This window comes from Gallus gallus, chromosome 9, assembly GCF_016699485.2.
Source record: "Gallus gallus isolate bGalGal1 chromosome 9, bGalGal1.mat.broiler.GRCg7b, whole genome shotgun sequence".
NCBI classification, from domain to species: domain Eukaryota; kingdom Metazoa; phylum Chordata; class Aves; order Galliformes; family Phasianidae; genus Gallus; species Gallus gallus.
The window spans coordinates 8,026,776-8,051,559 of record NC_052540.1 but is presented as its reverse complement, the minus strand read 5'-3'; the positions used below and the strand labels follow the sequence as shown (position 1 = coordinate 8,051,559).

Here is a 24,784-nt window from a genome sequence, read left to right as displayed (position 1 = left end):
CAGCACAGTGGGATTGGCCTGAGGCTCTCAACCTGTCAGGGAAATTTTTCTTCTAATCCATAAGTGTAGGGCATCTGTCAGATTTATTTGGTTTTCACTTATCCCATGGTGATAGTGTGGCTCCATGTCCCTTTGACAATTGTCCAATGCTTAGGTAGCTTATTGGCTGCTTCAGTGCAAAATCCAATGCATAAATTTATCCTGCAATAACTCCCCTAGTTCACATTCTTGTCTATAAAGTCCTTAAATATTTCTGCTTCAACCTTCTCCTGCCCACTCACATCTTTTACTTCCTGTTATAATAACACTCAGAAAAGTGAGTGGAAGGCTTTTCTGTGGCTTCTGCAATGTCTACATCTTGTTCATTTATCTAGGGTGTTCTTAAACTCTTAAATATCACACAGCTACACGAAACAGCACCTTAGATTGCCTCGTTTTCTATTCAACTCTGATAGAGACAATTTTAGGGAGAGGGTGTATCTGCTTCTTTTAACCCAGCTTGTTTTTCCCAGAATTGGCACCTTTGTGATTACATCTCATTTCTGGTGCTGGAGAGCTGCATCCAGGAGCTCAAGCTGTGAAGTGGTGAACAAAGCCCTCTGCTATGTTGTGCTTCTTCACATAGATGAAAATGGACACAAAGAAGCTGGATTGTGTCTTAAGGTAAGCTAAGAAAAGACCTAGCATGTGTACAAATAGCTGTCTGTTGGAGAACCTTGGGGTGGAGATCTTTATGGTGGAGGGTGAATCATAGTCTTGTGGACTACCCAGTGTTCTTGTCTAAGAAAACAAGCAATTTGTTGCCAGCCTGGACAGAGTGACTTTTTGAGCAGAACTTATTCCAAGCCAGTGATGACAGCATGTCTCATCCCAGGATGTTATAAGAAATCCTTCATTTGATTCAACTTCCCTTAATAGACTGCCTACTCATCTGCTAAGGACAGAAATTAGAGTAAAGCCTTGTACCTTTCCTTCCTGGTATCTCATATAACACTACTGGCACTGATGGCTTGCACCAGTGCATCCTAACTCTAAAGCATAGAAGCAATTGGCTGTTGTTGACTGTGATGCTAACAGGATTTAAAAGGCAGGTTGTTGCAATCCTTGGTCTCTCTGTACCCCCCTAACCGGCCTCTTGGGCACACTGGGCTGTAGCAGTCGGTGGGGACCCAAGGTCCCTAGAGCTGTGGCATGGTGACCCTGCCACCCTGGCATTGCTCACCTGTGTTCCAGGCAGGGAAAGCCAACCTCGGTGGCATGAGGGGCCACGTGTGCTCTCAGGTGGTGGTTTAAGTCAGACTGAAACACCCATATTGCACAACACTCATGCTTACAGACAGCACAAGTGAAAGTAGAGCCCATGTACTGGGTTTGTCGATGGATGGATGTTCCTCTGGGCTGGATAAAGCTGTCTTGTATGTCTGGCCTCTGAGCTGCTCTTAGCAGAGAGGAGTGGAGCCATCACATCTGTTTGATTTCCACAGCTTTCATAGAACTTACACTTCTAGACTTCTTTCACAGCATTTAGACTTCTAAATTTACTTGTATGGAGAAAGAGCCCCTTGTGCTCCTCATGCACCAACCATGGTAGGATGTGGCGTTACGTTATACTCTTCCTTCCATGCAAAGATTTTGTGCGGGCAAAAGGGAAGCAGGTCTGAAGAGTGCTTCCCCTCCTTGAGCCCGTGTGTTGGGATGTGTGCACATTCCATCATCCAGTACGGGGCAGTGTATGGGCTGGTGTCACACAGCTCTCCACTTCTGTCTGTGAATCTTCCCTAAGAAGTATCCCTGTCCTTGGCACCAGCTGTAAAAATGAGGAAATGTTGGTGTTTTGTTGTGTGTCAGGGCATGGAATCTGAGCTTTGACCACTGTGCCATGAGGAGACAGCATATCCTTCCTCCCTTCACTGTTTCATATAGGCTGATTTGAGCACTGCAGCAGATTATGGCACTGTGGGTGTTCAGAGTTTCAGGATGATTGATCACCTCTCGTAGAGATGCAGATGGTACTGTGATGAGTTCCAGATCCTTTCAATTGAGCATCTCCAGGGACAGCTTTATGGACCAGATGAAGGGGAGGTTGCCCTTAATTTATTTTAAAACAACAATGCAGTATTTAAAATTAAGCCCTCTTGGCTCATAAATAGTAACTTTAACATTTGACTGCTTAAAATAAACAGCCTGAAGGGCTCCGGTCACACATCTCTGAAGTCTTTGGGAAGACCTAGAGAGGGCTGGGTTTGTGGTAAGGTCTCAGCTGAAGGAGCCCGGCTGTTCTCCTGGCCCCGGATGGTGCGCACAGCTCCTGGGCACTGTAATAGGTGCTGCGTTAATGACCTGGTCAGATTACCCCACTTACAGGATTTTCATCCTGGGAGCAGGACCTGGAGCTGAACAGTGCTGAACATTGCTTTTTGAACCAGCTGGAGCATGCCAGCAGTTGTCCTGGGCCTCTTATCTCAGTAACTGCATGGCTCATCACATCAGCCCTGTTATCATTGCTTTTCATCAGCAAGAAGCCACAAGCAAAGCTCAGCATCTAAAATCTCTGTTAAGTTCTGATGTCTGACAAGGGTGAGAACCACTCCAAGAAAATCATTTGCCACCTTTTTGGCACAGATTGTAATGCTTCCCAGCAAGCTGGCAGTGCTGGATCAGCCTTCCCTTTACCCCAGGCAGGTTATTGGCAGGTCCCAGCCATACTGGAGCAGAAGCATGGGCTGGGGCTGGGGCTGCTGCACTCCTCACCCACCCATGCTCCCTGCTGCTGATGGGAAGGCTGGGGAGCTGTGGCCCCTTGCACACAGGCTTTAGTTCCTAAATCTTAGCTCTGTGCACAGAGCTGGTTGGCTTTCCAGAGGCAGTTTCTGGGCTTTCTGGTGATGTCAGGTTGCTCCCTGAGCCAGCTGGCACCAGCATCTCTGACAGCCCGTGCCGTGGTGGTTGTCCTCACAAGCACTCCTGCCTTGCTGAGCACTGCGCCTCTCTGCTGCCCAGCCTGGCTTCTGCAGTTCACTGAAGGTTACTGGAGGTTTAAAACTGCTTTGGCACTGTCTGCAGTCCCTTAAGGCGAAGATGCCTGTTTACTGTTACAGCACGGCGTAAGCACAACACAGAAGAGTCCCTGCAGAAAAGAGTATTTCAGTGAAGCAGAGTCGGCTGGCCTCTGAAACTTAAATACCACTGGAAACTAATGCTAAGGGTTGGGTGATTTTTCTTGTCCTCGTAAATCATGTCACAGAGTTTTTGTTACTCTGCTCTCATCCCGTGGTATCTTTCTAGTGCTGATAACAAGTGCTCAGCCCCTGTCCCCCCCTTCCCAGAGGGGTGAGCGCGGCCCCCAGCTGCTGGCAGCTCTCCCGCTGCCCGGGCCGGCCCCATCCCTCCCACAGCTCAAGCTGGGGAGCAGAGGGATGAGACTAGAGGCTGCTCGTGCCTCGGCACAGCTCTGAAATCTGCTTTGCACTTATCTTCAGGGAAACTGGAGTAGGCAGTTTGGGGTGGAAATCCCTGCATCTCTCCATATGGAGCTAGGGACGGCTGGAAAGGAAGAGCCTGTCTGCAGGGCTGCTTTGGGGCCTTGCATTGCTCATGCAGTTGGGTATCTCAGGGCACAGCCAAGGGGTCTGTTTGGGGCAGAGGCAGCTTTGGGCTGAGCCCTCCCTGAGGGCCCTCTACTGCCTGTGCGTGAGTGGAGAAACCTCCCTGACCCTGCTGTCAGCCCTGTGGACCTGTTGCCAGTCAGGGCTTTGGTTTGCATCTTCCACTGCTTTTGTGCACAGGAAGAGGAGAAGCAAGCTAAGTATATCTAAATATCTGTTAAAAATCTGTTTATTTGGGCCACGCAGAGGAGGAGGCGGCCGTGTGCCTTCGTTTCGCATGTGTTGGTGTGAGATGTTAGATTTCAGGAGAGTGCAGCCCTCTTCTTGCTTGCACCCATCATTCTGGATCCCTGTGATAATGTGGAACGAATGCTGAATTCCGCAGCTCACAGTGGAGAAGAGGCAGAGGCCGCTGTGAGCCTCCCTGACCTGTTGGCCACAGGCCATGTAGCTGTGCGGTGCGGCACCGTCCGGGCCCTGTGCCCGAGGTCCTGCAGAGGGTTCCCAGCGATCTGGCACACGGGAGCTGCAGCGATTGCTGGTGTCACTGCTGAGCTGCTCCTCGTGCATGCATAATTCAGCAGGAATAACGAGTTATTAGTTAGATCCCCTGTCTGCCGTGAAGCAGCGGCTGATGAAGTGGTCCATCATCTCAGCAGCTCGCAGCGCATCCCGGTGTTCTGCATCTCTTGCCTTTTACTGAGAGCGCTGAAACTTCTGATCGGGTTTTTTTTTTTTTTCTCTTTTCTCCTTGCATTTGATGTGAACTTCATGCTAATGCGCTGCAGCTCACTTGATGTTCCTGTCACTCTTTCAGCTTTCACATCTTTGCCAGCGAGGAGCAAATCAGTTCGGTCCCTAAAACTTCACAGGAGCAATGGTTTCAAAGCAATCGCTTGTAAACACGTTACTCAAAGAAGACAATTAGCAGAATATTCATGGCGTAGGCACAGAATTCAGGTTCAGATGCTTCTGGTTTATCTGCCACCCTTTCCCTTTCGGGGGTCCGTAGTTACTGTGAGAGATATTGACATAAAAAAAGTCTGTTTGAGGAAAGACATATCTGTAAAATATCTGCCTGAATTCTCAATTGCACTTTTTCTGCTTTGCTAAATACAATGGTGGTAACAATCTTTTATGATGTTTTAATAGCAACTGCTAAAAAAAAGTGACATCTTTTTTGATGATTCATGCACACGTTCAGGAAAATACATAATTAGTGGAAATACAGCATGCTTTAGGGACGGCATTTAATAACTAATTGATACTTTCAGTCAGGGCTTTGTCCGGGAGTAATTTTTTGTAAGCCTCTTTGTGAGACATTCTTCTACCTGACCTCCAAAGATAAAATTGGAACTGAAACACGCACAGCAGCCAAACTGCAGCATGCATCTGCCCATCAATGAGATACAGCCCATGTTCTGGCAATGCATTGTGGCTCTAATGTGATCTTCAGGTTTCCTAATGGATTGAACGGGTTCCCATAGGGCGGGATCAACACTGCTGCAGTGCAACTCATGCTGGATAGCGGTGTGAATCACGAAGTGCCACTTGAATGACTTCAGAAGGGAATCTGTCTCTTGAAATGAACCGTATCTTGTTGTTATTAATTTATGTAACTCTACAGCTAAGAATCTAGAGCTTGATTTTTACCGAAAACCATCGAATTGATGTTAGGGGCACTGCTTCCACTTCCTTTTGAGAAACAAAATACAAATTCAAGCTGAGATTTTGCCAGGATATTTCATTAAATGAGTGAAAGGATGACTAAAAGAAAAGGGGTTGTTATTCAAACATTTTATTGCCAGAACCATAAATAAATAAACAGATAAAAGAACCTGACAATGGAGAAGATTTAATACTAAGACATGCTTCAAAACCTATCTACCTATTACCTCTAAACTTATAAGCCTATAACAGTGCTGCTGTCCCATTGTCTGCAGGGTGCTGGCCCAGCACCTGTGCATGCCCTGTTACAGCTGCAGGTGCCATTTGGGCAGCACGGGGCTGCCCATCAGTCAGCATTAGCATAGCTGCTGCCTGCACAGCTGTTCTGAGCAATGAGGTTAGGAGGGCCCAAACATCCCGCAGCTGTGCTGCTTGTGGGAGCAGGGGAGGCTCCTCCAATGCTGGGCCAGTTGTGTATATCCAGGTGCTGTGGAAGCTGGAGGAGAGAAGTGGCACCCAAGACCCGGCTGTTGCTTGTTGGCAGCACGGAAGGGATGAGAGTCTGGCACTTCCCCCTCCCTGCTGCTGCAGCACAGTCTGGCAGGATGCAGCAGCACCAGTTTAGATGGTGTCTTTCTTCAGGTGCTTGAATGGCGAGGGCCTCGTGGGTGCTGCTGTCTCTCTGCCCTCTTCCACTGCCTGCATGCTCCCTGCTGGCTCAGCAGCTACTCCCTGCACGGCCCGGGGAACCTGGGCTGCCACACTGGTGTCTCCCATTCAAATCTTGCTGTGGAGCAGGGGCAGCCAGGGCTCCTCTCTTTGGGGCAACTCTTCTCTTGCAATGGTCAAGCAAGTGTGGATAATCTCACCTGAACTATGAGTTGCAATAGAAGAGTAACTAAAAAGTGCAAAGGAGAGGAGTTGCTATTGCTTTGGGACAGAAAGACAGCAAGATACAGAACTAAGTTTGCTAAAGACAAATGTGGGCATTGAAAAGGTCTAGTGGTCAGATTAATCCTTCAGCTTAGGCTGACTGAAACAAGATACATTGCAAATATGTTGAAATAATAGACTCATTATATCTGATCTATTTATCTTTCTGTTGCACAGATTCAAACTCAGATACAACCCATATGTATTTTATCCATACTTCAGCTACTCAGCAATGCTACCTCTAAACTACCTGGCAACAGCCAGAGAAAGAAATGAGGATCAGAACACTTACAGTCCTCCTCATCTCTATTACCAAGGCTCTTCTTATTGGAGCCTGCATCCCTCCCACCAGAACGTTGTGAGTTGGTTTATGTGAGGCAGTGCACTGCTCTCTGCAGCCACAGTGCTGCCATAGTCTGCGCTGTGCCTGAAGCCCTACCCGTGGTCTTGGGCCTGCACATCAGGAGCCCACTGCCCTGAGAGGAGCAGGTGGAGATCTCTGGGCAGTGTCAAAGGTTTCATGCCCCTTTTCACAGCTCACTTGTTGGGGCTGGGAAGCAGTTTGTTGCAAACAGCAGAACTGCTGGAAAGTGTTACGTGGATTACGTCCTCTGAGAAGGACGTGGTTGTGCTATGGCTTTTGGAAGAAACTGACTTCCATACAAGTTTTGTTTTATGAAGTTCGATGGAAAAACTGAGCAGCATGTTTTCTGGGTCATCATGTCGGTGTTAAGCTGCTTTCCACTTTTAATACCCTGTAAATAAAAACCTAGCAACCTATTCTTCATTCAGAGCCCCACCAGGCCTGTCACACAATGCCCTGCTGTGCTGTGGGCGCACTCTGTCCTCAGCCTTTTTGGCTCACCGCTGCTGGGAGCTGGCATGGAGGATGGAGAGAGCACCTGGAGCGCACAGCAGCAGGAGCTCCCTCTGTTCCCTTGGAGGCAGCAGGTCGGGAGGGATGGGCACGAGTGCTTCTCCCCGCAGTGTCGCAGGCATCTTCCTGCAGGGGCGCGCAGTGTGCTCCGACTGACACACGTACTTCTGGAAACAGTGGAGGCGGATGTGAGCATCCTCATCGCCGTGTCCAAGTGCTGCTCCTCATCCAGATAAGCAGCTGTGAGGTTTTAACAGAAACAAGAGCTTTCATCTTCCTTCCTCTTCCTGACAGCAACATTCCCATTAAAACTTTCTCAAAAAGTTCAGCCTCAGGCAGACACCTGGCTTGGGGAAAAAACTCAGTGTGATTGACTGCAGTTGTGCAGTCCTACAAGCCCCTGAAAATAGAGGGTTTTATCAGGAATTAGACTTTAAAAAAATCCTATTTAGGCTTCAGTTTCTAATTCTTGCTGTTGGGGATGGGAGGCACAAACAAACCAGCATTTAGCGTACAGTATGTGCAGCATGTAGTGCCTTCTGAAAGATTTCTTTAATACGGAGCCTGACTGGAAGTAGGTCAACAGAAAAAGGAGCAAATCTTATTTGCAAAAATGCATTAGGAGCTCCACTGTGCATAAATCCAATTGCCATTGAGCTGAGATCCTAAAAACATCAGGACTCAGAGCCTTAGATTGAACAGTTCTGCACGGTACCGTCGGTGAAGCATCCCCACCGTTCCTCGCCTTCCTGGTGCTGCTCTTCCCACGGTGCAGAGGGGCGGCTCTGCCTGTCCTCCTCTCCTGTAGGGTTGGGTCATTGCAAGTGGACTTGTTTGTGCTGCCGTTTTCTCATGGAATCTATAGGATTAGTGCTGCCACGGCCAGCAAAGCCCTGCTCAGGGGCAGCAAGCGTAAGGCTCCCTTCTGGAAATGAAAACCTGCTGCTGACGATGCCAGTAGCATTTGGAAAAGTCATCACCATGGTTTTAAGGTTAGAAACCCTTGAAGTCCTTCCAGCTTGGGCCACTGAAAAGGCAAACTCACAAACTTGCAACTCTTGCTCTTTTTCTTAATAATAGGAGGAAAAAGGTCTCAGTGAAATAGCGCTTCACCAATGAAAACTGAACTCGTCTTTGTTTCTTACTAAGGAAAATAGGAAACCCTCTGAAAGCTTTTCAGAAAACATAGCCTGAGTGTGGCCAGCCAGAAATGCCAGCAAATCCCAGCTCCTCAAAGGAAGCTCTTCAGTCTCCGATAAATTTTTTGAATACCAGCTCTCCACAAAGAGGCAAAGCAAAACAGCTCACGTAAGTATGGTGGTGAGCTGTGATGACAAAAACGTTGAGAAGCTGTCGGCGTGGGGCAATGGGGCTGTGCCCCGGCTGCGTGGTGCCCTGTGGGACTGCTGGAAACACCATCAGCTGTGCAGCTCCATGTCCCCAGCTTGTGGGGCTGCCATCCTTTGTGGCTGTGGGCTCTCTGGCGCTGGGGCTGTGTGCCTGCTCTCTGTGCAGTTCTGGGAAGCACCCTGGCTTTGTGCTGGAGGGTGTGCGGCTGTGCTGTGCTTTGCTGACTGCCGGCTGCTGCCGAGCCTGCGTCCTCAATTCACCCCAAAGCCGTGCTGGGGAAACCAAGAGAAACCTTGCTGCAGGAGAGATGCTTTTCTCTCGCTTTATTATCTTTCATTAAATAGCTTGCGTATCTTATCTTCACGCTGGAACGTATATTTTTAGGTGTTACTGTGTGTACTTCTGATGCAAAGAAGGAAGAGGTAGGACTGTGCTGTGATGCAGAAGTACTTTTGCATCCTCCACAGCATAAGAAGGGGCTGAGGCCTGATGGAGGTTGATGAAACTTGGCAAATCTATCCAGGGATGGGAGCAAGAGGCAACTGGGTCTGGGGCTCTGCATTGGAGCCCCGTCACTGCCATGTGTTTGCTGAGGCCAGTGAAGGTCGGTGCCAGCCCTCCACCCCTGCCATGCAACCTGGTCCTCAGGAGCTCTGCTGAAAGGTGTCGCTGTTCCCCTTACATGGGGGTCACTGCACAGCAGATAGGTGCCAATCACAGTTTGAGGGCCCATCTCTGTTGTTCCGTGTGTTTTTTTACCAGCCACCACTCGGAGCCCATTTGCAGGTTTGAAGAATGAGCAGAGACTTGAAACAGCCAGTAATGGATTTCTTTCTGTGCTTTAATCGCTTATTATTAATATATACTGTGTCTTTTGGATTAATACACAGCAGAAATGAGAGCTGAGCAAAATCAGAATGATAAACACTTCACCACAACCAAAATACACAGAAGACTTGTCTCTGTGCTCTCTTGGTTAGCCGCTTCACACGAGGTGTTCCAACAGTGCAATTTGTTCTCTGCAGTCGCTTGGCTTAGCAGTATTAGCAGAGGGTGAATCAATGATTGTCAATGACGGGTAGATTAATTTCCCATATGGTTTTGTTGCCTATTAGAATTTATCAGCTGCCTCTCCTCCTCGGGGACAGACCCGACCTGGCCGCCCAGGTGACCCGCCAGTGTGTCTCTATTATCAGCAGAGGTTGCGCTCTATTTGCAATCTAACTTATTCCAAATGTCACTTCCAAACGATCCAACGCAAAGTGCTTACAGATGCCTGGGCTGAGGAGAAGAACGGCAAGGGAAAGGAGAAAGGGCATTCCATGAGTCCACCTCATCGAGAAGTCTTGTCACATTGCCAAAGCCCCAGCCTACGGACTTGCCAAACTCGATTTCTTTCACCCTCTAAATCAGTTCAGTATGCAGTGCAGGAAAGCATCAGCACAGCGGTGTCCTTGAAGGAGCGAGCACGGCTCGCTTGCTGTTAATTGCAAATAATGGAACAGATGTGGGGGCTCTCTGTGAAATGGGAAACGCGTACCTACTGCTGCACAGCTGAACGGCCCAGAGCCGTGCCACATGGGGCTGGGACATGGCCCCTCCCCAGGGCTGTGCCCCGCACCGTGCCCAGCCTGCAGCAGGGCTGACCGCTCCCTAGAACCTCCTGCACCCTATCCTCTTGCGGCGGGGCTGTGACTCAGTGCTGCGTGGAGCTCCTGGTGTCAACGTGGACTGACCTCGAGCACACTCGGATGCTCCTCACAGTCTGCTTTGTGTCTGCTGGGAGTCCAAAGAGTGGAAGGGAGAAAACAGCTGCTGGGGCATCTTACCTGCCCCGTCCCCTCCCACATTTGTTTCCTCTTTTACTGCTACTTAAGAGGTGAGGTAAAGGTGACTTCCCAGTCTTGTTTAGAAAAGTTTTGTGGACTTCTTCTCTTGTCTGTGTATGAGATATTGGTATTTACTTTACTTTTTATATATCTATCTGGATTTAATATTCTAGAATGTGTAAATTTACTCTTTGAGTCATTGATGGTTCACTGATGTTCAGGTCCTTGAAAGAACTGTTAGAGCAAGACAGTTTCACAGATGTGCTTGTATGAACCTGTTGAACCAGGTGTTGTGTATGAGCACCAGTTGCAGTGCCAACAGTGGAAGCAAACCATGGGCTTGTGTGGCCACAGAGGAGTGACCGAAACCCCCCGGTGGCCTTAACATCTCTGCTCGAATGTTTGCTAATGATCCAGGGGGTGGCAAGATCAGTGGTGGGAGGGGGGGCACCCAGCCTGTCTGTGCCAGGATTCTGTGAGAATTGCAAGGCTTGAGTTTAATATATCATTTTTATGCACATGGGTACACAATACTAATTAATATTATAATGGTCATTAGTAAATCCATAGGTGTATACAGGCCACACAGACCATTAAAGCCCCAGCTCTGCTCTTCTGTGTGAAAATGCACAGCTCCTTAGTGAGCCTCAGCTGATGTCTGGCCATCCCTCTAGTGTCCAGGCATACTGTATGATTCTATTGGACAGTACTTACATCACTGATGGGCACCTCATAAATACAGCTAAATCCATCCTGGCAGACCTCGTATCTCATTCTACAGTGTCATTTTCTGTGCTAGACAACCACATGTTTTCCTAACCTCTCAGAAGCATTCGGCATCATTCAGGCTCATGCTCATGGCATCCATACGTGCCTTGCATTCACACCACCACCTCCACTGCCCACAGGGCTGCACAGAGCTCCAGCAGCAGCAGGTGAGGCGCATCTCTCCGAGCTCCCCATTGTGGGGCTGGTGCAATCTGTCCATCTGACATCTTCAGCTCTGCGTGCGCATTCTTCCTCTGTGACTTGGGCTGACTCACGGGCTGCAGCTTCCCCGGATGCTGTGCAGGAGCAGTGGCTCGTCGGCCCCCTGGAAGGATGCCTGGTGGCACTGTGCCCTGTGGGCAGCTCCTGGCCAGCTCCAGGGCACCGCGCTGACCACCCCGGTGGTGGAGGGCTGCTGCTGGAAAGGGTTTGCTGGTTGAGTCAGTGTCTCAGGGCTGGGAAGCCAGCCCTTAGCTGTGCTTTGCTGGCCTGACTCCGTGGGCTTCTCTTCCACAAGCCCTGAAAGCAGAAACTGAAGCTGTGAGGTGAGGAGAGAACTGTACCAGGAACTGATGTGAATGGGAGTAACCAAAAGTTGCTGCCGGGAGGTCAGGGCTGAGGGACGTCATATGTAACGAGTCTGTTTACCTTCTGTACTTCTTTCAGGAAGTTTCTTCATAGTTTTTAAAAGTGGAAAATCTGGGGGTGGTTCTTTCCTTTCTCCTTGTAATCTCTGGGTTTAGTTAAGCCCACAAAAATGCTGAGAGAAATTGCTTAATCCTGCTGAAGTCTGTCATCATCTTCCAGCTCTAACTCAATACAAATTTTTGTTTGATTTTTGAGGAAATGGTCATTTGCCACGAAAGAAGACGGTATCTGTGCGTGTCGCAGAGGGCTTTTCAATAACTGCTGTACTGCACAAGCAGCAGCAGCTCGTGCAGCAGCCCGGCGTGCAGCACGGCAGGGCTCTCTCTGTATGATGGGAGCGGGCTGTGCCTTCTGCCAGGCCGTGCAGATCTCGCTCCTGGTACAGAGCTGAGCTTCCAGCCTTCATCATGTTGCTGCAACCTCCTCCGAAGGAGGTATTTGTTGTACTCTTCCTTTTAATGTTGTCTGACATCACCTTTATTTGAGTTCTGGGTAGCTGTGGGATTGGCAACTGCCTGCTCCTGATGTAGCAAGTTACAGGTGTCCAAGGGCCCTGCTTTTCCAGCTCCTGGGAAGTACCGTTCTGTGGCTAAAACATCCAGGGCTCAGCATCTACCCCGACCTCCGCCAGTTCTCTCTGTACTTCTCAAATACTGCTGAGGTTGGCTTCCAGCTCACAAGTTTCCTGAACTGCTGTTGTTCAAACAGCCTTTTGATTAGATCTTTCTTTCAAGTACGATGATTTACTAGAAGGGCCATCTGCACTACCTGAATAAGCACCGTGTCTCCTTCCCTCTGCTTTCCATCCTCCCTAAAGGAGGATGCAAATGTGGCAGGTGTCTGTTTGCGTCACCGCCAAGCGAGAGAAACAAAATCTTCTCATCTGTGGCACACACGGTTGTATTTCAGAACAAAGAGCTGAACTCTGTTTCACAGCCTGCCAGCACCCGGTGTCTTGTGGCTGATCTGAGCAAGCAACAGAAGTCGGGAGGTTTTTGTTAATAAGCTTTAGCCTAGATTTTGAAAATCTTCTGTACCTTCCGTGTCCTGGATGTGGTCATGAGCTTTCCTTGGTTACAGCAAAATACCCCTGTGCCTGTGTTACACCTCCTGTGCTGCTTCTCAGCTGAAGCAAGGCAGCACAGTGCAGTGTATCAGGCTGGGATGGCTCGTGTCTCTGGCAGCAGAAGCAGTACAGAAAGCTGCTTGAGTTGAGTTGCTTGGCAGGTTACCCACCCACTACAGTAAGTAGTGTTTCTTCTAGAAAAAAAACCCAAACTTGACCTGGGGAGGAGGGGAATTCAGTTCTCCACCAAGGAAATCAGAATGAAATGTTTCCTCTGGGAACTGCTGTTGAAATGTTGATGCTTGTCTGCTGTTACAACAGTGGCTGGGCGCCAGTGCTCTGGCTGCGCTGCAGTAGCTGAACGCTCTGCGGTGACTGCAGCTCCGTGGGATAGGTGCTGTGCTCACAGCTCCCCACACACAGTAAGGGGCCCAGGGACTCCAGGCTTGGTTTCACAGCGGCCCATCTGAGCACGTTTGTGGCATTGGTTCCCCGGGAGAAATATCTGAGCCAAGAATGTTCTGAACTCTCCTACTTCAAGGAAAGTTGCAGTAATGTGACCTTTTGTGTTTCAGTTTAGTATAAAGCCAAACAGAACTTGAAATGGGAGAAAAGAGCGGTTGCTGAAATCTCACCCGTGGCCCACCTTAAGGTCTGGTAGGACAGATGCACAGTGGCCCTAGAGAGGTTCGAAGGCTGAGCCAAAATATTTTGGAAGGCCTGCGATAGAAATGGCCAGGGCAGATTGTTCTTCTGTCATCAGCACTGCTGTTTTAAATGAAGAGTGAATAAGGAAGGGTGTAGCAGTCCTGTATACCGGCTAAGGAGCACAGCAGCAGCTCCGGCACCACCTTGTGCAGCAGTTCCACCCTGCAGAGTACCCGGGCAATAAGCTGTACTTACAGCACCTCTGTATGCCCCAGCACAGTCCCTGCAGCCCCAGGCTGGGGCCTGCTGCTGGCTGCGGGCAAAGACTGAGCACCTCTGTCCGATGCCAGAAGTGAGAGCTGACTCGGCACCGCTTTCCTTTAGTTCCACTTGGCCGTGCTGCTGCTGCCTGTGGGTGTTGTAAGGACTCACTCGGGGTTGCAGCACTGAGGTGTTCCAAACCGACTGCTGAGGCTGTTCCCCACGGCTTGGAGGAGCTGTATAACAGCATGAAGTGGGATTGTTTTGCCTTAGTGGGAATCACACACCTGGGCCATTCCAGATAGAGCAGACTGGATGCAGTGGGTGCACAGCAGGCTCCAGGCATCGCCGCTCCTGCCCCACTCAGAGGTTTGAATAGAAATGAAGTGCTGAGCTCAAATACCCATCTGCAAGGCAAATAAAGCAAGTTTTTGTACGGAGGATTAGCACAAAGCTGAAGCCCTACTGGTTTCATTTGAAAATTCCTCGGGAAGAGTGGTTGCAGCCAGCTTTTAAAACTCACTTCGCACAGAACATCTTATAAAATTATGTGGTAGATGAGGAACATATGTCCCTTCTGCCTGATTCGTTTTGCCCTACTTTAGCTCCTTCCTTTCACAAAGCTCGACTTCTGCACTGAGTCCGAGCCTGCTGTGAGGGCTCCTTCTCAAATCTACGTGGTTTCCACTCACCTTAAGTGAGCCTAAGAAAGAAATGAGGTTAAGAAAAGGCCTGTCTGGATAATTTCTGATAAATTGCCTTTTTTTTTTTTTCCTCTTTTTTTCTTTTGTAATTAACTGAGTTACAGTAGTCCCAACTTGCACAATCCCACGTGAAAGAAATGCAGCCAGCATGAAATGTGATAGCTGCAGAACGCCCGCTGCGGGGCTGGCGGTGATGGGAAAGGCCTGGCAGGTGCCCCCTCCTTCCCACCAGCAGGAAATCCCCGGTGCTGCATAGCGTAAGGTGTTGTTGGGGACCGGTGGCAGCAGACACAAACTGGTTACAAAACGCCCGCACTGAGTCATCTGCCCGGGCAGCAGCCTGTGTCGGCTGCTGGAAATGGTCTCAGCTCTGATTTCCCGGGGCAATCCCTCCCGGCGGCTCATTCGCCCTAAGAGGAAGAACTTGCAGTAAGTGCAGGCGGAGATGAATTGCCTGGATTTCCAGCAGCGAGGCCACGGGTGAGCGGGCAGTGGCCTGGGCTGGTGGGATGAAGGAGCGTGTGAGCTTTGGGCCCCGAGCGGCCAACCGCATCCTCACAGCAAGAGCCGCCAGGGCTGCTCCTGCTTGGGGGACTGCATCAGGAAGGAAAGGAGGAAGAAAATGAGTGTCTTTCAGAGCAGATGAAAAATCCAACCGAGGTGCAGCAGCTGGGGCCGGCCATGCCATGCGCTGAATGGGAGGAAGGAGGAATCATTTCCTCAGGCCTCCTTTTGTGCTGTTCGATAATTAATGCTGTGCTAGATCTTTAAGTTTGAGCACCTGGAAAGCTCTCGGCTGTATGTAGGCCAAAGAAAACATGGTTTTCCTGTTAAAAGAACTCCCATTTTATCTCATCAGCCTGTGCGTTTCTTGCAGACCCTGCTCGTGTTTGCAAAAGTACATTTGGGCTCTTTCCACTGTTCTCATATGCAACTGTTCAGCTGACCAAAGGCTGAGGGAAGTTTCTGGAGAGCACCAGAGAGAAACATCTCAGCTGGGGCTGGGAGGTGATGCTGCTGCTTGGCCTGGGCTGGCCAGGAGCGTGGCAGGCACTGCTGGGAGCTGCTCTTTGATGACGTGACAGTGATGGGAGCTCAAGCCACAGCTGGTAAAGCAATGGCTGAAAAGTCCTTCTTTATCAGCCAGCATCTTCTCTAAAACAATTCTTCAACAGTTCTTTGGGAGAGTGTGGCAGATCCCCTTGCACATGACATGTTTATGTATACACTGACTGATCTGCATGCAGCCCTGCAATGTAGAAACAACTGGTAGGTTGTAATGTTTGTAAATGTTGCTCTCAGATTAAAATTTAAGAGACAAGCTATAGAAATAGATCTTATTACAGCACACTGTGACCAAATACGGTCCCAATAAAGTGAAATAAAAGAGAACCAATTTTATATCACGCCATTAACATTCTCCCAGATGCTGCGTGCCATATGCTAGGATTTTTAGCTCTAAAGCAAACTGTGTCTGTAACACCTACAAGCTCACTGACTTCTTTCCTTCTCTCTCCACTTCCCACTCTTTAACAGGTGAAGAAAGATGCAGCAGCAACTTTGTGATGGTGCTCCTGGAGAGCAGCGCGGTGCAGCTGGGCTGTGGGGACCACCAGCATCCCTGCCTCTGCATCACCCCATCCAGCACTGGGAAGCACTTCTGTAGGCGTGGAGGTTTCCATCTTCCAGGCTGTTTGGGCATGGAGTGCTCCAACAAGGTCACTGACTTGCCCTGTTATTCTGAAGGTCTCCATATCCATGTGACATGTGCAGTCCATGTGAACTATCTACAGACATTAGAGGTACCTATTCCTACCTTACTGTTATTTGTTTGCTACTTCATCAGTTTGTTTAGATTCTCTAGAACTGAAGATAATCTAGTTTTAAACCTGAATCCCCGTGATTTCACACAAAGATGAGATTTATTGGAGGACTAAATGCTCAGTTGTGTGCATTATTTCCATTGGATTGAGAGCAGATTGAAAACTGGAGGGGTGGACATTTGCATGGTCCAAGAAATGAACTAGCACTGGATCGTTCTTTTCCCCTCTGAGTTATGCTGACAGCAGCCATAACATCAAGGCTGAAAAGTTTATTTACTATGTAAAGGCCATATTTTCCCTTCTTATCCCAGCTCTTTCTGGCTTGCATTGCTTGGCAATATCCCCTCAACCACTAACACCCAGAGGCGTGGCACTGTGATGGGATGAAAAATGAACATGCAGAAGAATATTGAAGATTTAAGTGGGTATGGTTCTAAGAAAACCAGTGGAAAACATGTTTACTCCAAGCATCTGTAGCACCTAATTGAGGCAGTGATATTTTCTGTAAGAACAGAGGGAATGATTTTCTGCTTTCTCTTTGGATTTGAATTTTGGTTTGAATCGATGTGACATAATCCATGGAATTATTTTCTTACAGCTGCATTGGAAACTTTCTGCCCATACACGAGGATGTGTTAATCAGGGTGAAAAAGCTTGCAGTCATTCAAGCTCTGCTGATTTCTAGGCTCTTTGCTAGGAACTGTTGCTTCCTCCCAGTTTACAGAAATCCAGTGCTCAGTAAACGCTATTATTTTTGAGCTATTAATGTTGCTATAAATTTGAATGCTAGAAAGAAGGTGGCAGATTGTGATTAAAATGGAGCTGATCTACATCTGTGCGTGAATTCATCTCCCACGCTAAATGTGACGGAGAACAAAACACGCATTTATGTGCCCATTAAGGACAATCTAGTGCCTCTGCTCTGCAGCATTGGCGTCACCAGGTGGATTCCTGTAGGTGTGGATACCTTCGGGTCACAGCCATACCACGGGGCCTTCGGGGCTGTGCTGGGGCAACCCAGGCAGCTTGCAGGGCCAGCCCTGCTTGCCAAAGTGGGGAAACGCACTTCTCTGCCTCCCCGGTGCACGCTGCCCTCCATTCCCTGCCTTTTGTCACTGCACTTAGATGGCAGCTGTTTCAGAAGTGACCTTTTCCTTTTTCTCCAAAATGCAGATTTACACTTTTTGTAGACCTTTGAGGATGCAAATCCTACAAGTTGCACTTTAAAGATCTTCTGCTTGGCGTCACAGCCCCATCCGTGCCATCTGGAGGAGCGGAGCAGCCCCGAGCTGGGTAGGTAGGCTGGGGAGCAGAGGAGAGGGCTGTGGGCAACCTCACACAGACAGGTGCTTCTCAATGCGGCTCTGAGAGCACTCTCTGACCAATGCGGGTACCCCCAGCCCTTGCTGGGCCTCCAGGAAGGGCCATGAAGGAAGTCAGCAATGTGAGGCACTAAAATACGAAATATTTCTGCAAAGAAACATTACAATTCCTGCTCTCTTCCAGTAAGTGTAAATTAACGGCAGTCTGGAGCTGAGCTGAAATGTGCAGGGTGAGAGACTGGGAGAGTTATTTTTAGCAAAAAAAATATACAACCCTCTAATAGCCACCCATTCATTTGCTTTTTAATGTGTAAAAGGCTTCAGCAGGCTCTGCAGAGCCCTGTCTGCTCCCCACAAATGCTGGTGGCAAGCATCTGCACGGGGGGGGGGGGGGGGAGGAAGAACCCTGGGCTGCAACAGAGCGATCAGCACTGAGAATTTCCTTGTGTCCATCTGGGATCAGGTCTGCCAAATGTCCTCTGAACAGAACCACCATAGGCCCTGCTCCGCACAGCATATGCCAGGGCTTGCCAGCAATCTGAAAAGTCTGAACTTTGATTGAGGTTTTCTTCTGAAGTATCCAAGAATGCCAACATAGACAAAACCAGGACAGTGAAGCAGACATGAAGTTATTTAGACTACAGGGGGAAAAAAAGGGCCTGGGGTTCTCCCTAATTTGCAGTTTATCTGCAGTTATAAAGAGTAAACACAGCCATGCTGAACATGCATAAGCACAGCTTGGAGAGCCATTGAAATCTGGGTCATGGCTTCAGCTCTGCCTGGGGACCTCGTTACATGGATGCAGGCACCGGGAGCGCTTCCCAGCAGTGCAGGGAGACCAGGGGCATGGAGCACAGCAGCTCCCTGCAGACATGTGACCAGGTACCATCAGCCCATGCAGTGCTGCCATGGCAGGGTGCTCGTCAGGAAGCAGGAAGGAGATGCCGGGTCTATCACTTGGCAGCTCGGTTCCACAGCAATGCTCAAGCAGGAGCGGCCAGTTGGCCTTGCAGGTGTGTGCTGGGATCAGGGTTGGGGTGGCAGGCAGCACTGGGCTGCCTCCTGGACAGTCCCAGCAGAGTGTGCACTGGGGGGAGCCAAAAAAAGGCTGCATTGATCCACGTTCCTGTGATTTGGGATGCTAGCATGGCTTTTGCTGAGCATCGGTCTATTCTGTGCTTGAGACCCTGTCTTTGTTTGTATTTTAAGCGGCTCTTCCAAGCAAAACATGTGAAAAGAGAACACTTAAACAGGAAGGGCTTGATTTTTCTTCCCCTCATAAATTTTGGTTTTTGTTTTCTTGTTGCTAATTACTGGAGATTCCAGCACAAGAGCTTTGCTTGCTAGCAAACCAGCTTCCTGTGCTCCCTGTCCTTCGGGCAATGGCTACAACCTCCTGCTCTATTTGTTTAACTTCTAGAACCCCCGTGGAGTGTTTGTGAGCTGTGTCAGCCCAGAGCTGGTACTGACTGTATGGGATCAGCAGGGCTGGGAGGTGGCTCATCTCAAAACCCTGCAAGTTTTGAGTTTTGAGCTCAAAACTCACCTACTGCAAGTAGGGTGAGTTTTGTTTTGTTTTGTTTTGTTTGACCAACTGTTTTTGGGGTCTTTATTATTTTCACCGTGGCTATGCAGAAAGAACTTTTCTTCCCTCCCTTTAAGCAGATCCCTAGATCTCACTAAGACTTCGGGCCCTGAATAGCTTTCAGTGCTGCCCCATGGCCACATGCTCCAAGGCTATGGCCAGTGGAGAAGTCCTTTTGCTTACAGGGACTTTATGAAAGGATGGGTCTGCCCTGAGGTATCTCAGTCATGCTCGTGCATGGATATTGTTGCTACAGAAGAGATTTCTTGGCAACTGCGGACTCCTGGGATTGTATTTCAGCTTCAGTGGAAGAGGCTGTAACGCAAGGGCTCTTTAGAAAGTCCTACTTCAGTTCCTAGTATAACAAAACTGCTATTTGACCTCAAGCCATCAAGTATGAGCCACTCTCTGTCTGTAAAGTGATTTGGGACATCACGTACACTTCTATGGGAATGCAGACTGGGGCTGCTGTGTGACCTCTGTAGCTGAGCGGGTCCAGAGGAACTGGTTCACCACTCACAGCTGAAAAAGCAGTTCCTCAGAACGCAGCTTCCTCTGCAGCAGGCTCTTTAGTTTTGTGGTTAAGACACTGCAATTTGTTTCTGTGGCAGCAGCCATGTTGTTGTAATAATCACACAATCACTTCATCGCTATTAGAAAGGGTCAGACAGCCAAGATTATTTTGAAAAATGGAAACTCCCATTCCTGCCAGGCTGCTCTGCTTCACTCTGCGGAGCGATGCACAGATCGGTTCCCATTGCAGGTGGGTGAATGACACCCATCTCCTCGGGGTGCTGCCTGCCCCAGGTGAGCCTGGAGAGAACCACAGTGGGGCCAGGGGACACAGCCCTGCTTGCCTTGGGCCCTGCAGGGAACAGGATTGACCCAGCACCTCCAACTGACTGCTGTGTTTGTAGTATCTCTCACTGGTGCCCAAACCTCCATGCCGTGCTTCACTGATGATTTTAGGATGCAACATGGGCTCCACTGGACCAACAGCAGAAATGTCTTCCCTTTGTTCAAATGCCAAAACAGCCACAGGATGTGCCTCTGAGTTATATCTGCAGCAGGTTCTGCTTCCTTTTAAGTATTTGTAGAACACAGTCAAGATTTGTCTTTGTTTGTTTTCATGTGTACGCATGTTTGTTTAATTAAATAAGAGAACCCTGCTTGCAGGAGGCCCACATGCAGAGGATGTGTGGGACACCCATTTGCCTGGACTTTAATGCCACGTCTTAGTCTGGGTGATACCATAGAATCAAAGAATGGCCTGGGTTGAAAAGGATCGTACAGTTCCAACTCCCCTGCTGTGGGCAGGGTCGCCAACCACAAACCAGGCTGCCCAGAGCCACATCCAGCCTGGCCTTGAATGCCTCCAGGGATGGGGCATCCACAACCTCCTTGGGCAACCTGTTCCAGTGCATCACCACTCTCTGAGTGATATTCTGTTTCAGTGCCTCCATTAATGCTATTTTAAGGGAATACCTACCAGAAATCAGTCTATTGCTAACAAAAAAGGAGCAATGCGTGGCCTCATTAGAATACAGTTGCCAAGAGTTGGCTGTGAGGTTATTTTTGGCACTGGGACCAAGCCTGATTTTCAGTTTCTTCTGAGTGTCCTGTTTTTCCTCCTTCAGTGTGCAGTCTTTTCACAGTTGTTGGACTCATCTTGTGACATGTGCTCCTTGTTGCTACGTGTTTGTTTTTTGCTTCACATTCAGATCATTAGCGATATTGATGCTCAAGATAATTCTTGTGTCATTTCTGGAGATACATGCAAATCTGAGCTGCTTTCCATTTAATATCAAGTGAAATTCCCTGCAACGTTATCATCTGCATGGGAACCAGCAGCCCATCTGCGCCTAATATCAATATCAGAGTGAAAGAGCCTCCTTTTTGCATGATAAATATGCATTGTGAAAATCCTCACCAGATCTGAAAGTGGGCCTGATGGGAAAAGTCATTCTTTCCTTAAAACTAGCAGCAGGTCAAATCGCATTTCAGCTGTGAATAATGGACAGCAGTGATTCACCCCGCAGCTAGCCTCATAAAAGTCCACTCCTTATTCTGTAAGATGAATAGGAGTGATACTTTTATAGACAAGCGTTGTTGGTAGGTCCTTTCTGGGTCAGCTTATAACAACACATGCAACCCCTTCTGGCTGGCTCCCAGCTTCATGCAGACTGGCAGATCCACTGTCAGCCCAAACGCAGGGGCTGGAGCGAGGCTCTAGAGGGGATGTGCTGGACCACACACTCCTTCACTTGGTTTAAGAAATACATTTAAGCTAAATATCAAAACTTTTCAGTCCTGAGCTATACTATTTAAGGGGGATGCAGCATACTACATGCTTGCCAGGGACAAAGAATCCTATTGCTCCTAGTGCTAGCCAGGGGGAGGATCTTCATGTCCTCTGCTGCACTTCTGCCTAGGGCTGAAATCAGTGCAAGTTCCCTATTTGGGGTTATGCCTTCCCTCAAGCTAATGGTGCTCTTCTGCTTACAAGAAATCAACACAATATATATACATATTGTACATTAATTATTCCTCTTCTTTTTTTTCTACATATATGGCTGCTTCATCTGCTTTTATGCGCCAATGCAGTATTTTCCATTAAGCACTCCTATGCGGTACAACAAAAATAAACACTCTTAGAACAACATGCATACGATTCCACTATTAAAGTTGCTCGAAGCATACAGTTCATACGTTGAAAGTGCCTGTGCTCATACTTTAGTATTGATTGTCGAGTTTATAAAAATAGAAGAACTTGCCCTTAAGAAACAAAACTTGTGGTTCTTTAAGCTTTTCTTTGTCAGGCAGCCAAAAAAGACAACTTTACATGGAGATGTCGCCATTTGTTCATGTCAAAAGTAGTTTATTCAATGAGATGTTTTCTAACTCTGCTGGTTTATATGAAGAAGGTTAATATTTTTTATTGTTTTTCTTCATGCTGTGCCTGTAATACACACAAAGATAACTTAGCGTAGTAAAATATACAGTGTAATTTGGTAATGTGTTTATTGGATTCCACGAGGAGACTCTGAAAAATTATTCAAGATTTTTGCTTCTTCAACTGAAAATACCTCCTTCTTTCTTTCTTTCTTTCTTTCTTTCTTTCTTTCTTTCTTTCTTTCTTTCTTTCTTTCTTTCTTTCTTTCTTTTTTCTGCATAATCTTGCAAGCTTTTTGTTTTCTGGAAATGCTTGAAAGAAGAGATTGTTAGAAACAGACTTGTAGTGGGCTTTTGTTGGTTTTCTTTGCTTGTCTGTTTTTGTTTTGTTGTTTTCTCCCCAGAGTCAGGAAGGAGAAGAATGTTTATAATTATTCCTGCTTTTCAAAATTTGCGTCCACGGTTCTCAGGCATATCTGGCATCAGGCAGAATGGTAAGTGCAAGGGGAGCCTAAGCTTCCAGTAACTTGCCTTTTTAAATGGTCTTATGGTGGCTTCAGGTCAGTCATGGCTTTATGGATGTGGTTTTAGGGTAGCTTAAACTAGCAAAAAATTACACATTTTTCTCCTGCTGGACTCTGGAGCTGTGCTCAGCCTTAGCAGCCTGCATAAAGCTACGTACATGTATGTTTTACTGAACTGGGACAGTAGTGCTTTGTCAGTGGCCTTGCCACAGACCGAATGATTACAGAGCAGCAAGGCTGCTCAGCTGGCTTTGCGCTGGAACCACTCCTGTGGTTCATAGTTACTTCCTAAAGGTTCCCGTAAGCGCTTCAGGAGTCGCAGTGTGATCAGGAGGTGAAGCCCCAGGAAGTGCTGGAGATCAGGGTGCGCTGGGTGCGCTCCGTGGGGTGGCCTCTGGGAGGGACACTGCAAACCACAATGACCGTGAGTGGTCTGGAAGCTAACTCCAGTGTAACCGAGGGTGTGGGTTCTTGAAATGCTTAATCCAGATGTAAGCTGCTTCCAGTAGAGGTGGCCTCTCCACATCCCGCGTGCACGTTCCTGCCCTCTCCCTTCTGTTGCCTCAGGGTCCCACTGAGCCATGTACTGACATGGATCACGTTGATCCAGTGCAAAGCAGCATATGTTTTGTGCATTGTCAGTTAGGTTTGTGTCAGACCATAATTATGTATATGGCAGTCCGCCCTAGGAGCACCTGTCTGATGGTGAGAGAAATATACTGCTCCTTTTTTTGGTAGCCTTCAGTTAGACTGGCTTAAGTAAAAGGAAACTGGATTACAGGGAAGCTAAGGCTTTGACAAATGCTGGGCCTGAACTGGTTTCATCAGCCCAGAAAGCTGCTGTTAACTCCTCACAGCTGCCCTTGGTGGGAACCATACAAAACCTGGAGCTTGCACCAAGCTCTGGTGAGCAGGACTGCAGGCAGAAGAGCCTCTCTTTGAAAGTGGTACCTGGAAGAAATCGGCCAGCCAAAGGTGGTTTGATGGGGTAGCTGATAGGTTTACATAGGTCAGTGATCCAGAACCCAGCAAGGGGCTAGGGTTTCCAGTGAAATGACCTTTCCCCATGGACTTCATTGCTGGTGACAGCTGCTGGCTGCTCCTGGTGCCTGTACAGTGCTCACATGCCACCACAAGGGAACGTAACCATAGCATCTTTCTCTCTTCCTATTGGCACCTGAACAAACATCCTTACAGCTCTGTACTTGAGCTTTGATTTTAAACGCAGCTTTCACATGCTAGATATCAATACTTCCCAGGATTCTTCTCTCTGCTTCCTGCAGCCAGGCTTTTGTTTTGGGAAAGAAATAAAAAAGCCATATAACCTTGCTCTGCATGAGGCAACAGCAGTGACTGCACTGGTGGTAGGGAGGGTCGGTCCCACCAGCATATGAGAAGTGAAGACAGGCTGCCTGTCCTCCCCAGGACAGATTCCCAGCTTCCAGTAATCTGCCACTTCTGTGCACAGAAGCCTGTGGCAGCATCTCCTTCCAATCTTGTCATATGATGAAGTTGCAGAGTTCTAACAAAAGGTTCTATGTGACTGCTGAGAGGAGCAGTGGCTGGGGGAGGCTTTGGGAGGAGCAGGTGGGAGCTGAGAACGAAGGACAGGGAGGGGAGAGGATGCTGTTCTTGGAGTGTGAAGAATATCTGGCAGCTGTGGGAAGGATGGAGAAGATTTCTAGTTTTTATCTGTCATGCAAAAAAATCTCAGAAAAATCAGGGCATAAAAGCGTGGATAAAGGGAAGAACAACATGGCAGCTCTTTTTCCAGCTTCTGCGTTTCTGCCCCATTCTTTCCATCCTCTCTGCGCCCAGTGTTGCTTGCTGCTTGCTTTATAGACTCACCTGCAGCACCGCTGTGAACCCACCCATCCTCCTCGCTGGTCTCCTTGAATGAGTGCTGGTGGGGCTGCATTCTGATTGAGCAAGTGATGGCTTTGCTGGGGTGGGTGTCTACACCCCCTGTGCCAAAACTCATTGGGGTGCAGCTGTGCCAGCCTGTTCTGACCGCTCTGCCCCATCCCTGGGAGAAGCCATCGGACCAGCTGCCTGGCAGAGGGATGGTGAGGGAACGAGTGATGGGACTGCAGGAGGAGCCCTGGCAGATCTGGGCAGGTACTGAGCACTTCTGGATTCCTGACCCTGCCAGCTCTGCAGTCAGAGCCATTATCACATGAAGTAAATATGTAACAGTAAACTATTTTAGGTGGCCTGCTTTATGCAGCAACCACTTGTGCACACACTGTTGCCGAAGCCTTTAATGAGTTCCTCCTGCTGT

The 24,784-nt window shown here is 48.5% G+C and overlaps 1 protein-coding gene across 1 annotated transcript in view; it reads left to right on the top strand.

The window, feature by feature from the left end:
- The window catches only part of SERPINE2 (serpin family E member 2), a 75,364-nt gene that overhangs the window by 10,764 nt on the left and 39,816 nt on the right, over nucleotides 1-24,784 (top strand). The window contains exons 2-4 of the mRNA XM_046898389.1: nucleotides 513-663; nucleotides 15,894-16,159; nucleotides 17,354-17,473. The gene's annotated coding sequence lies outside the window, so the exon portion shown is untranslated. The remainder of the gene's footprint in view (nucleotides 1-512; nucleotides 664-15,893; nucleotides 16,160-17,353; nucleotides 17,474-24,784) is intronic.